This window comes from Ixodes scapularis, unplaced genomic scaffold (genome assembly GCF_016920785.2).
Source record: "Ixodes scapularis isolate PalLabHiFi unplaced genomic scaffold, ASM1692078v2 PGA_scaffold0__279_contigs__length_252992795, whole genome shotgun sequence".
Classification (NCBI taxonomy): domain Eukaryota; kingdom Metazoa; phylum Arthropoda; class Arachnida; order Ixodida; family Ixodidae; genus Ixodes; species Ixodes scapularis.
The window spans coordinates 166,054,324-166,069,068 of record NW_024609835.1 but is presented as its reverse complement, the minus strand read 5'-3'; the positions used below and the strand labels follow the sequence as shown (position 1 = coordinate 166,069,068).

General features: G+C 44.8%; 1 pseudogene; it reads left to right on the top strand.

Annotated features, from left to right (window-relative positions):
* Nucleotides 1–9,392: 9,392 nt before the first annotated feature.
* LOC115313545 lies at nt 9,393–14,460 on the top strand (annotated as a pseudogene).
* Nucleotides 14,461–14,745: the final 285 nt, after the last annotated feature.

The window sequence follows — 14,745 nt, the reverse complement described above, 5'->3', positions numbered from 1 at the left end:
CTCATCAAAACCTTCCTCCCAATCTCCGTCAGAAAAATGGTCGTTAATGCTACCGCGTATGGAGCTCTGCGATACGGAATTACAATCTTCGCAAACTGTTCAGCTCTTTGGAGAACAAAAATAGATGTCCTTCTTAAGAGCATCGCCAAAAACGTTGCCTATGATCCCAAATTAATACAGAATGGTGACGTATTCGCATCAGTGGGCCTACCGCGTTTTCTTCCTCTTTTTCAACGATGTGTCATCCTAAAGCATTATTGGAATAGCCCGTTTAAAACACCTCATTTTGTTCAGCGCTCTATAAGAAATAGTGAACGCTTTATAATTCCTCGAATATACACCAACTACGGAAAGAGTCTACGTTCATTTTACGTGCCTGACATCTTCAACAAATTACCAGAAGTTTTTAATCAACTCGATTCTCTACGATCTTTAAAAAAGCACCTGAAAAAAATGTGCTAAAAACCATGTATGCATTTTTTTTTTTTGAGAATAACATTTTGAACTCTTTGGACCTTTCTTCAGTTGGGGCTGAATCCACATAGGCATTTGTTTTGTCTTTATCCGTGTCTATGCTGTGAGTACTGTATATTTGTGTATCCGTGAACGCATCTGTAGATCTAAATTTGTGTATATATATATATGCCTCTGTGCATCTTTGTGTGATATATGCCTGTATACACATATCCGGTTTTTTCTTTTTTTTTTTTGCGAACATTTACTTTTTTTATTACTTTTTGAAAGTGTACATTGATCTATCCATGTGTTTAAATATAACTTTGTCATGAAGGATGGTATAGTGTAGTTATAGCAATCATCTCTGTGGTTCTTATTTTGCCATTTGTGAATTATTTCAAATATCTATACTGACTGCCATTTGTGAACTATTTCAAATATCTATACTGACTGCCATTTGTGAACTATTTTTGAACTTCTAAACTGACTGCTATTAGCATACCAAGAACGCCCATCTACCGCTCACATTGGCTAACATCATTGCTGGGTCGTGTCACACCAGGGGCGGATCCAGGCCTCCATTTTGGGGGGGGGGGGGGGGGGGGCGGTTCCTCGGTGTGAAACGGCGGGGGGGGGGGGAGTGTTTATATTTTTTGTGGAGTTATCGTTTTTACTAAACTCTGATCACATAATATAGATCTTGAGAGCTTTTGTGTCGGTTTATTTGTCGGGGATGAACTCTTTGAATTACAACCTTTCAGGTGACCACGCTAGAGGTAAGTATCTCGAAAATTGTGGTGACACTATCCTTTCTGAAACTTGGGTTTCAGACCGACACTACGTGAGCAGTCGATTTAGGGCAGCTTAAAGACATTGCCTTGGCAGACATTCTGGTTGAAGCTAGTGCTCAACTGCTGCGGCAACGGGAAGAGCGGCTTAAATCAGCGGAGTGAGTACAGCGCAAACAAGCGACAAAAATGGCCCGGCGGCTTAGACGCTGCTCGCGGCGTCAAAACACTGTTGACGCAGCGAGCGAAACGAACGCTGCCATGCAAGTTCGTCGGTCGTTCGCCGTATATTTGGAATGTCCAGAGCGCAGCACATGCGGCATTGCCAACCCAAACTCGTGTTTTCACGTGTTCTGGATGCAACTCGAGAAAACGAAAGCGAATAATTGTTGAATATTTTTGAAAGCATGTTGCAGTTCGGCAACTATAACTTTTGAACTTAGACAAGACCTTAAACCAGCAATGGATCCTTCCAAATTATATTCGATTGTACTTCGTCTGTATATTTTCTGTATTAAAGGAGCACTTACTTGTTTCTGGGTAGTTAGCTCATTCGTCAGGGTCGAGAGGACAGGTGCAGAGATAGGATAGGGCAGAGCGGTTGTAAGGTCGGCGAATCTCAACTGGGCTAAAGGCCGATCACGACTGCAGCATGGATGTTTGGGAGTCAGTGTTCACTCGAACGGGCACAGGCACTGTCTATTTAATTTATGTATAGACGCATCTTTGAAAGGGCTCGTTTTCCCCAAGTCCGTTCGACACACACATATTCGCTCCTGCAAAGCCGCGCGAAAGCTCTGCCGTCAAATCTACAGAAGCCGCGTTTAACTGGAAAAGACGGCGCCAAGAAGAGACAATGGGTAGCGGGCGCCTTTGCTAAAATATGTCCCGCCACCCTAAGTTGAAACGGCATTGTATACAAATAAATGCCTACGGCGTCGGCTTGAAGACCCCGTTTAAGCAGCCTTTAGCCTTTAGAGTGCTCGTACCGTTTATCTTTCTTTTATTAGCTTCCCGCCACGAGAAGTCGTACCGTAGGCAGTATGAAGCCCATTAGAGGAAACATCTCCCCCTTCTGGCACTCGTCGGCTTCTTTCTGTATTCCGCGCTGCGGCGCTGATCCTCAGTGAGGGATGCAGGCGAGGAGGTAAGCGGGCTTATGTTTAAGCCAAGGTCGTGGGGAAGTCCGGATCGTCTTCAGGAGAACCTCAGACCCAGACTACATTGTACCCAGAGCATTTGCTTCCTCTCTCAGTTGAGAAGAAAAGCAATTGGTCACCTGGTTGTACAAGCTGCATCCCCCTCCCCCCCCCCCCCCTGGAACGTCTCCTCCCGGTACGTCCCCTCCGCACCTCCCTAAAATAAGATAAGATAAGATACCTTTAGTGAGCCCGTGGGCGACAGCATCTCAAAGCATGGCAAAAAAGGCATGGCAAAAGACAAGCCCAGAACCACGAAGAAACCATCAAACGAAAAGTGATGAAAAGGCGGCCGCTAGAGAGGAAGGATAATCCGCTACCCTTGAGGAACGCTGCTTGACGTCTGCGTTTGGGAGCTTTCAGGGCACAAATTTTTCGCAGACAACCCCCAGAAGGAGGGAGACAGAGAGAGAGAGAGAGAAAGGGGACTAGATATGTTGAAGGTATTTTCCCTTCATGCTCGACGTGCTGGCCTTGTTTGGAAGTGTGCCTGCAGTCGAGGACCCTGATATTTGGTGCGCCTCCCCACTCTCTCTCCACTTCGAAACTCCTGGCGCCGTCCCTGTCGGGAAGACGTACCGTGACCTTCACGGAGATAAACCCCACTATGGAAGCGCCCAGTTGGCGCGTCCACCCACCGCTGTTTTTATCTTTTATTTCTCGCGTCGATTGCTTACGTTTTTTCTTCGAGCTGACGAAGAACCCCGGGAGGGGGGGGGGGGGGGTTGCCTGGCGAGGCGTTTAGGGGGGGGCGATCGCCCCCCCCCCCCCCCCTTGGATCCGCCACTGCTGTCACACAAGCCAACCCTGGCTTCGACAGACCCGAGTCTAACATAATGAAAAAAAGCAAATGCTGGAATAAAATATTATTATTATTATTATTAATATTATTATTATTATTATTATTATTATTAAATTCAGAGGATAACATTAGTAGAGTAAAAAATCACACGTTCACGCATGAGTCTAAAAAAAAATCTACAATCGAGGTCATCGGTGATAGATGACCGTATCATAGTCACGTTTAGTGGCCGTTTCCTTGGAGGAACTGAAGAAGCTCTCGAGAAGAGCTCATTGCTTTGTGTGTCCCTCTTCTGGAACATCAGACTATGGGGAATGGTTCCCGCCACGCTGGCTGCTCGCAGTCCGGTATTATTTATTTATTTATTTATTTTATGTATGTATTCATACTACATCTACGATTGTAGATTTTGTAGGGGTGGGTAGTAAACAATCATCACTGTTAGCGCACTGCGAGAAAAACCAAAAGGGTAAGCACTATGCACATTACAACATTCAAAATGTCAATACGTAAAGGTGAGATAGAAAAGGAAACTTAACATCACGATACATATCAGAGTTACACCACAGAATCCAACGAGCGCAAAGCAAAAAAATTAAAGAAAAATGATAATAGAGGTGACGTACGAATGAGGCATATTCGGCTTGTATAACAACATTTTTATTAGGCAGAACATTTTAGCCATGTATTGTTCTGGAGAAAAAAAATTAAACGTGTCTACTTTACAAGTACGTTCAACAAGGGCAATAACGTTCTGCGTCCTAGAGGGGTAGCATGGAGGTGGGCGGTGGCAAATGTAGTTATTCTTGCTCACATTAAAGCCGTCATGGGATAAATTAAGCAAAAATTTTAGCCTGTTAATTTTTCGACGAAATTCCAAGGGTTGAAGGCCAGTGATCGCATAGATTTACCTTCACAGCGTCATTGCGAGAGTATTTATTGTAAAAAATAGCGCAAACTCTTTTTTCGAACTTTTTTTTCAATTAAGTTAACGTTAGATGCTGTAAAGTAGTCCCTACTATATCAGCGTGTTTAAGAACTGATCTAAGAAATGTTTTATATGCTGCTAATTAATCGGTGGATGATGCAGATTTTAGGTTATTCGTAAGTACTAAAGTTTACTTAAGTGTCAGGTGCCTCATGGGGGAGTTCCATCGTAGATCGTTTGTGATAATGACTCCAGTGTATTAATATGAGATAACTAGTGAAATAGGGTGATCGCACGCATTTTAGTTTAAAAAGGAAGTCGCATTTTTCCGCGTTATATGCATATGTAAACATTTATTAAGGTTTAAGGACATTTGTCACTCCTAGCAGAACTTATTCACTTGATTTAAAAAAAAACACTCGATTCTTCTTGATGCGCGAGTAATCATACGTCGGTGTGCAGGCTAATATCGTAAGCAATAAGATGTATAGTCACGGGTATATTATGGGCAGTATCCTTGATAAAAATGGACAAAAAGAAAGGACCGAGCACCGATCCTTGGTGAACTTTCGCATATACATCAGACTAGGATAATCTGCAGCCATTTACTTCGACATATTGATGTCTGTTGCTGAGATATTCTCGAAGCCATAACATTAACTTTTCATTTCGTAAAACTGAAGATAGTTTGGCTAGAGGCTTACGGTGAGGAACTTGGTCGAACGCTTTTGCAAAATCTAAAAATATAACGTCCATTAGATGTTTATTATTAAGTGCGTTGTCGTTGTCGATGATATTCCGCACCGCAAACCGCGTTGAATCGGGTTTAGAAGAAACCTAGTCTCAAGGAACTCCGAAAAGTGTTTAAAGACAATATACTTCAAGATTTTCGATCAGGAGCTTCACAATCAAATGGGGTGGAAGTTCGAGGAAAATCTGTCCGATCCCTACCTAGTGATAGGAACGGTCCTGCCACATTTCCAACTGGAGGGAGCACTTGAATTAGAGAAAGGTATGTCAAACAGCAAAAGTAAACATTGGGAACGCCATTCAGAATATCTAATCAGAAAAGCGTTTGGAACATTTTCTGCACCAGAGGATTTCTTCACACTCAAATTAAGTAAGGCTTCAAAAATGTCCTCACGAGATTACATAATATCAGTTATAGGCTCGATGATACTTGTGATGACATCCGGAGTAGTATTATTATCAACTGAGAACACGGACGTAAACTAATCGTTCAAATGGTTAACGATAGCGTGGCCGTCGTGCACAACGATATCAGAAAAAACGAGAGACTGAATTAATTTCTTACGTGGAGCAATGAATCTCCAAAATTTCGACAGATCAGTTTTCAAAGAATTGTGTAGCGTTACGTTTTGAAAAGTTTCTTTCGCGTTTTTTTTTTATTATTTATTTTTTAATTTGAGAGAGTTGGTTCCGGTGACAAACAAGACCTGTTTCTTTTTGAACCGCCTATTTTTTCTCCGCAGGTGCAGTATATCGCGATTGATCCAAGGTTTGTGCTGTCTTAATTTTTTCGCTATGAGCGGAACAAATCTCTTCAACAACTCCTTTATTTTGCCAAAAAATAATTCCTAAAGTTGATTTATATTCATATCAGCATCCCGGCATAGAGTGGGAAATAAATTTAGATTGGTTCAAGTTTGTCGATAATGGACACGTAATCCGCATTTGAGAATTTATAAACGTAACTTATGCTGTGGTGAGTTGGTGTTAGACGGGAATGGCTCCTGAAGTCGTAAACATCGAGCCGATGATCCGAAATACCTTTTTCAACATGACAATCATATGCTTGTTTTGCAAATAAATCAGAAAGAAATACAAGATCTATTAAGAAGTTAGTATCCCCCCCCATGTCCTAGTGAAGTTCTGTTTAATTTGAAAAAGGTTTGCTTTGAATGTGATATCAATTAAAAGCTTGGAGTTGGGACAAGCATTGACCAATGCACAAAGTGATTCCCACTCAAAAACGGGAGATTAAAATCACCAGTTAAAATAAAGCATTTGTATTTTTAAGCTAGCTGAAAAACATACTCGGTAAGATACTCTGGGACGGATTTAGGGGCATTAGGTGGGCGGTAGACCACGCCAATAATCAAGGGAGGGTTAAAGGAGGTAATGTTAACAAAAACAAAATCGGACTCGAGCAATGTGTTAAGTTCTTGAAAGCTGAAGTTCATTTTCATTGCGAGACAAACGCCTCCTCCCCGCGGCTCACGATTGCAACGCAAAATATTATAACCAGGACGTAAACCTTCGCTGTCTGTTATTGCAGTATGCACTTTCGTTTCCGTTATGACCACAAAGTATTCGTCATGCTAAACCATTACCTGTTCAAAGTTATTTTTCTTACTAACAAGACTTCGAATATTTAAGTTAATTAGTTTTGATTGCCTCAATAAATTGTCATGACCTGATGGTGCAGGCGTGTCATTCGATCACCTGGGGTGAGGAGATGCAACGGTTGGGGCGCCTGATCAGGATTTGTAGTCAATAGCAACACACGCAGGATTCTTGATTGGTAAATTTCGAACGCGATCATAGCTCGTGTGAATGCTCGGGTCCCGTGTATGACGGCACTCGGGCCCTCGTTTCGTGAAATAGTTTGTTGAGTTTTCCCGTGAATGGCCAGCGCGCTCGTAGCCGATGCAGAAGGCTTGACGCTCTCCGTCTAAAATTTAACTCCGGTATGGGAAGACGAACGCTGCCAGGAGGCATTTTCTTATAGTGACAGCGTCGCATGTTCGAAGTGAGGTTGATTAGACGCTTGACGTCACTGAGTCATGCTACAAAATATTTAGGGGCATCCTGAGTCTACAACCGACCCGGTTATAAAGTTTGGTTCAACAGTTAGCGCCATTTCACGCCAATTCAACTTTGAGACGTGGCACGGCATCAATTATTGACCCCGACGCCATGTACAATGCACTCGGATGGAACCGATGCCGATGCACTCGGACGTTCAAGCTCGGGCGTCCCAGTCCCCGGGCGAATCGTGACGCAGCGCCCACGTTCAGTCGTTCGTCGTCATTTCCGGCCCAACACTCCCAAAAAAAAAGGCGTCGCCATTACACCCGTTGTCACATATACGATACCCCGAAACTTCAGTTCGACGTACAGCGCACTGAAGTCGAACTGACGGCCCCAACTTTTGGGAGGGGCTCGATGCCGGTGGGAAATAACATCCCACCGGCATCGAGTAGCGAATGAGAAAGCATAAATGTCGTTCTTCCGCCCCCTTAGTTTGTCTGCGGTGTACTGGGGCCGGCCACGTTTCATTACTGCCGAGGTTGCGGCCGCTGACGATATAGATGCCTCAGGCGACGCCATGCTCCTCTACGCGGAAAAGAGCAGAAACGGCCGCAGCGCCCCCCCCCCCCCCCCCTCCTCCTCCGGAAACGCCTGAAGTCAGAGCGGCGGCCCAGCACACCTCTTCCTGGTGTGCGAGCCGCAGCGCCAGGAAGAGGGCTTTTCTATGGGGTGGCGTTCTTTGGAACTATGCGCATCCTCCCAGCCAATGGCTGTCTAGAAGCGGTTTCGCTGGAATTTTCTCGTTTCCCGAGGTTACAGCGGTTAGAGACGCCGCCGGCTCCGCTCTATGGGACAGTTTATTCTTTCGCATTAAAAACACCGAGCTGTTGCTGTAGGGCCAAGAAAACCCCGATTACTTTTTTTTGCAGTCAGTCACACGTACAGTAGCTATTTTAATCAATTGTACGACTCGGCTATCAGGCCGTTCGTAAAAGGTAGTACCGTCGGTTTAACGTCAGTGCGCTGTAAACGTTCAGCTGAAGTTTTAGGGTGTCTTATAGTGAAACGGGGTATAAAAATATACCATCTTTTTCTGTGTGAAAAGCCCCCTTTTGGGTCACCAACAGCGCCGACTAGAAGCCAACTAAGGGGCCTTGTGTTCACCGCCCAGGTGCATAGCAAACTCCACTAGTTCTTTTGCCGCACGCCGCAATCGTCTGTTCTCGAGCGTACGTCTGCCCCTGGGTGAAGACGATTAACACGAATGTCTTCCGCCCGTCGCTTTAGCAGCGCCGCTTCCAGATTTACCCCTGACTGCGGCAACATCTCCGACGCTAAAGTCCCCAATTTCAGACGGTAAGCCGGCTTGTGGCGTGCATGTCACTTCCTGTCTCGCTGAGCATTCGGGCATTTCGGGACGCACACTACGGTGGGCATGAAAGAAAGGTGGTGCGACCACTCACCTCTCCCAGCTGGGGAGGAAGACGAAGCGCTTCGAACAGGTCTGTGTTTTTCTCGGCTCATTTGTTTGTGCTTATTTCTATTTATAATATCGCCAGTTTAGACGTTTCTGGCTCCAGCGAACAATTCCTCCGCTTATCGGAGGGGTGGCTTTCGATCGGCTCGGGGTATAAACCCTGATTTGACTTCGCCATGGCTACCGCAACCCCTTCGCTAACGGCAAGTCAGAACACTCCAACTGAGCGCTACAGCATGCCTCCTTCAACGTGCGAATCCTCTATCGCCGAGCGAGAGAACGAAGCCTCCGTCACTAACCTGGCAGAAGTTAGAGCTCCTGACCACAGACCCCACATATCTCCACCCAACGCTGATACGTTAACAAGCGACATGGAAATCGCCGACACCGACCAAAGTGAATGGTACGACGCCAAGACATCCAAGCGCAAAAAAAAACTACAGTTCAAGCAATAGCGGAGACAGAGTTACGAACTCGCCTACCACGATAGTTGGCCTGACTGTAATTTTTGTACCAGTTGTTGAAAACCAGAAAATCGTAGCGATCAGCAGTCTAAAACTGTCTATTGCATTGAAACAGATGTGTCCCGAATGCATCCACGACATTAGGCCCAACGGCAGATTAAATCTTATCGCAGTTTACGCTCGAAATGGCCAGACGACCCGTGCGCTCCTTGCCTGCACTCGGGTCTGCGGCTTGAAAGTTCGGGCGTACGAGCCCGTTCCGCGGCATTTCGCAGTAGGAATGATCAAAGACGTCGACACTTCACTTTCTGATGCCGAAATTGAACAGCATGTGAGATCACCAGAGGGCCGAGTGGCGAGAATTCAACGGCTTGGACAAAGTTTCATGGTAAAGATAGCGTTCAGCGAAACAACCTCGCCGAGTTTTGTTTATCTCGGTCACGTTCGCCAACCGGTGACCCCGTTCAGGGAACGCCCAATTCAGTGCCGCAAATGTTGTGGATATGGACATCGCGAAGCCAACTGCAAGCGCCCACATATCTGCAGTCGCTGTGGAGAAGCCCACGACGGCAACGACACGTGTTCCGGTCAAGAAAAATGCGCGACCTGCGGTCAAGCTCACGCTGTCACGTCCTCTTCCTGCCCAAAATGGCAAAGAGAAAGTGAGACTCGCAACTACGCACGCAAACACGCAGTTGACTCTCGCGCCGCAAGGTCCGCTGTCTCACAACAGAGGGAAACAAAACAAACGGCTGAAATTGAACAACGACCTCTATACTCACAGAACACAATAAATGAGACATCTAACAAGCAGAACCCAAGCGCCCATGGCTATGCTGCATCTTTAAAGAAGAATCAACAGAAGCTCACGAAGGGGGCGGGGCCCCTCCCTCAAATGACCGCAAAACTCAAGTTTCAGAACCCAGGGGAGAAAAGGAAAGGCCGTCGACGTCAGCGGCTGCCACTCCTGATCCAATGCGTAAGACTACTTCCACCTCTGGCGCTCCGCCAATCGAAGGAAATGCATGGGAGAGCTGGATTCCGCTTCTCAAAAAAGCAGCTCGCATGGCCTACAGCCTATTATCTTCTGTCGACGCCCAATGGGCACGAAACATCACATCATTGCTTAATATGATTCTTCCGCTTATGGGAGAATTGTAAACGCGGGAAGCACCAAGAAGCCGCATAAACGCGTCCGCAATTGGAAGTCATTCAACGTATCAGGACTATTCACTGTCCCCGTGAAGAAAGGCAGTCTTACGATTACCACCAGAGCCATTAAAGATGGCATGGCTCTTTCCAAGGACCCACGATCGGAGTCATTGCCGATTCAGCTTAATGAAAAAACCAACCTAACCACTGACGTCCTTTTGCCACTAATCTTTCAAGCTGCAAAAACTTTTTTTTTATCAGCAAGCAAGACACAGCTTTTAAAGGTATCATGCTTACAGTTTTAACTATGATTGAGCCTATCCTCTGCCTAGGCACCAGCCGCTAATCTGGACATGCTTTCAATAGATAACATTCGATACCGAGCAACCATTTTCCAGTGGAATGCAAGGGGCCTTCGCAGCCTTCTCTCCGACTTTCGGCGATTTGTGTATAAGTACCAATTTCCGGTTATAGCATTATCATAATCAAACATTGCCGGCAATATTCGTTTATCGAGTTATGAGGTTTTTCACTCGCCACGAGGTAGATCTCCAAGCAGAGTTATAGTGGTGATTCGTAAAGACCTTATTTATATCTCCCACAGCCTTACTCCTGAAGCCACCAACGAGTACGTCGCTTTAACTGTGAAACAAGGTCGCAACATGTTTACCCTAATCGCAGGATACATTCCGTCAAATACTCAGTTTGACTCCCTGCGTATTAGCTCTATTATTAAAAACACCCCCTCTCCACACATCTTACCGGGGGACTTTAATGCCCATCACCCCTTATGAGGAAGTAAAAAAACAACCGCCCGAGGTACCTCACTTGTGACACTCATGCATCAGCATGGCCTTTTGCTCTGAATGACAGAAGTCCGACCTTTTTCCGGGGCGCAACTACAAGCAGCTGCTTAGATTTGACATTTGCATGCTCCAGCTATTCGAATTCTCTTACATGGTTTACAGATATTGAATGCCATAGCAGTGACCATATGCTTATACGTACACTCTTCTTAAGCGGTTTACATCCAATACCATATCGTCAACAATAAAACGGACAGATTGGTGACTTTTCAAAGTTAATCTTGAAAAAGCATGTGATTCATTTAGCAGCGACGGTGATTTCTACCATGGTATCGGAGAAGTTGTGAAACAACACACAAGGACATACAAACTACCCCGAAAGTTTGTTATGATTGACGCGGAATACGATCGTTTTCTTGCGCTTCGCAAGAGATGCGACAGAAATGCAAGAAAAACACATGATCCTGAAGATATTCGTCAAGTAAGACGCCAATAAAAACGCATAAAACGCTATCTAGATAAACTAGATTAACGCCATTGGAGGGGTCATTGCGCAACATTAGATCCTCGTAAGCCTCCCTCTAAAATATAGTCTTGCTCGTGGTCTAAAGACGACTCCACAACAGCGTCAACCTTTTCGCGCACTAGCCCTCCGACTAGATATTTCGGAACTAGCTGTGGCTGTAGAGTACTGAAAAAGTTCACGGAGACGTCGGAAATTCGACCATTTCGCTTGTTAAATCCAGCAGTCCATTCCGAGCGTGTTCATACATGGACGCACCGTTTGATATACGCGGACTAGACGAGGCCCTTTCTGGACTACGTTTCTCAACCTCTCCCGGTCCCGACGGTATAACTTACGCGGCCTTATTTCACCTGAATACAATGGGCAAAGTGAGGCTCCTGAAACTGTACAACACATCGTAGGAAATGGGCCAGGTGCCCCAGGATAGGAAAACATTGCGCATTATACCCATCCGTAAGAAAGGTAAATCCCCCCTAGACCTCTCATCGTTCCGTCCAGTTGCTTTGTCCTCTTGTGTCGGAAAAATCATGGAAAGAATGATACATACCCGACTTGAATGGTACCTAGAGCAGTATGACATATACCCTGAGGTTATGGCAGGTTTCCGACGCGGACGCAACTCTCTTGATAATATCATTGACCTGACAACTAGCATCGAAAAACAAAAGAAATCTCAAAGAATCACCACTGGAGTGTTCCTCGATATTAAGGGCGGTTTCGGCTCAGTAAGCCACAAGGCTATCCGCAACGCACTTTGCTATGCCGGGATAGGAGGACGTCTATATACGTGAATTTTAGACTATCTTGAAAACAGAACAGTGCATACGGTGACAACAGAAGGGAAAACAGCTGAGTATATTGTTGCTCGTGGCGTGCCACAGGGTGGTGTTCTCAGTCCCACACTTTCCAATATCACCCTCATAGGACTTGTAAACAAACTTCCTAGAAACGTCAGAATAACTCTCTACGCGGATGATATCTGCATATGGACCTCATCAATCACGCAGCGATTTAATCTGATTCGCTTACAGAAACCACTTGAGATAACTTCAAATTACTTAAAATGTCGTGGACTATCGCTATGCCCATCAAAATCTGCAGCTATAGTTTTTACACGAAAAAGTACGCTTAGGCATCAGCTCACTATTGATGCTCACCCTATATCATATGTCCAAACTCACAGATTTCTTGGTCTTATCCTAGACAAAGATTTAACGTGGACACCACACCTTAGGCAACTGAAAAGAAAGCTTATTAGCATTACCCGGCTCTTACGATTCATAAGTGGAACTACGTGGGGTGAATCTGTAGCTTCACTTATTCAACTATACATATAACGTTCTTTTTGTCGACTTTATTCGATACAGTCTGCCCGCACTTCATGGGATGTGCCGCACAAACATAAGAGCGCTTGAGAGAATGCAGGCTCAAGCCCTACGTGCCTGTCTACGGCTCTCAAAATGCACTTCCAATGTTGGAGCCGTAGCTGAAGCAGGCGCTATTCCCATAAGTGTCCTTAGACTGCAAGAGACCCTTCGAACACACCGTCATCTTACCAGACATAAAGATCACTCACTATCTTACAGACGTAGCAGATAGCAGAAGTGCGTCTGGATTTGCTCAAGTTATTAATTCTGGCAGCTTAGACACTCCACGAGATTTCGAACCAGCAGAGTTCTCTTCATCGCCCCCATGGGCCTATCCAATAATTAATATAAAGACAAATATTCCAGGGCTACATTAAAACAAAAAACACATTCCGTTAACCGTATTGAGGCAATACTCTTTGGAAATAATTAGTGTTCAATACCGTTCGCGAACACATGTCTATACCGACGGGTCCTGCACTGATGAAAGCTCCAGTTACAGCTTCGTAATACCATCAATCAATGAGAGACTTCATGGAAAATCGGGTCACACGACATCATCAACAGCAGCAGAATCAGTAGCGATTCCAGAAGCACTTCGCTTCATTTCTGCATGTGACTCACAAGATTGGTCATTTTTTACCAATTCTAGGGCAGCTCTTCAGAGCCTCAAATCCACTAAAAACAAGAACGTCAATACACAGCTCGTTCATTAAATTTGGAAACTTCACCAGGAGGCTATCGAAAAAAGGCATACTCTGATACTACAATGGATTCCGAGCCACTGTGGTATCCAAGGCAATGAAAGTGCTGATTTAGGTGCCAAGCATGCTTACCGACGTAATTCTGGTTTAAAAATCCCATTTACACGAACGGATGCTAGGGCCAGAATCAACTATGTATGTTAGGACTATGATAAGTTCCCTCTGGGCAAATCCGCCTTATTATTACAGACACCTGCACAGCATTGACCCCTTCCTTATTTTTCGTTCACCCCGTGGTCTAAAACGCCGGACTGAAACTACACTCCACCGAATACGACTACACGTAGCTTCAACGGGAGTCTATCTCAACCTCATCGGCCAGCTAGACTCTCCTCTCTGTGAGAACTGTGCCGTCACAGACACACTCGAACATGTCCTGTGCCAGTGTAGCTTATACAGAAGTCAACGAAATGAACTTGCAAACTCTCTTGATCTTCAAAACGGAGAAGCTCTTTCACCTGCTCGGACCATGGGACTCCGCACCGGAAAGGGTCAAATTAACGACCTCCTTCATCCGCTTTCTTCAGAAAACAAAACTGCACCGAATACTCTAAATCCAAGACATACTTTTGCACGAACAAAGAATAACGAACGGAATTTTCTTTTCCTTTGTGCATATGTATGTATGTATATGTATGTATGTATGTGTATATATACATATATGTGCATATAGGTGTGTGTGTGTATATGTCTATATATGTGTGTATATATGTGTACATATGTGTATGAGCATAGATGAAAACATATAAGTATGTATATATATATATGTATGTACATACCTTTTTCTTTTTTCTTCTCACTCTCTTTTTATAATATTTACCTTCCCTCTTTGCCTCCCCCAAATGTGAAGTAGCAATCCGGCCAATGTCCGCGGGATAACCTCTTCACCCTTCCAATAATCCAATGTTTCTCTTCTCTCTCTCTCCCAGCTGCAGAGAGCGGTTCCAAGTCTTTAAAAAGGCCCTGCAACAACTTTTTAACTGTTTTTTTTTTTTTTTTTTTTTTTTTTTTAATTTGCGCCGAACCTGAGCGGGTTGAGCGTAGAAACTTAGTGAAACTTTTCTTTTCTCGAATTTCGCTTTATTTTAAAAGTTATAGGCAAATTAAAATTACAGAAAACAAGCTAAAATAACCTTCTTCATGATGTCCCTGGTCCTAGCTTGGGTGGCCATGAACGAGACGAGGGGTAGTGAGCTCAGCGAACGCTCACGGCTGCCGCTCTCCGTGTCGACGGCTCGAGA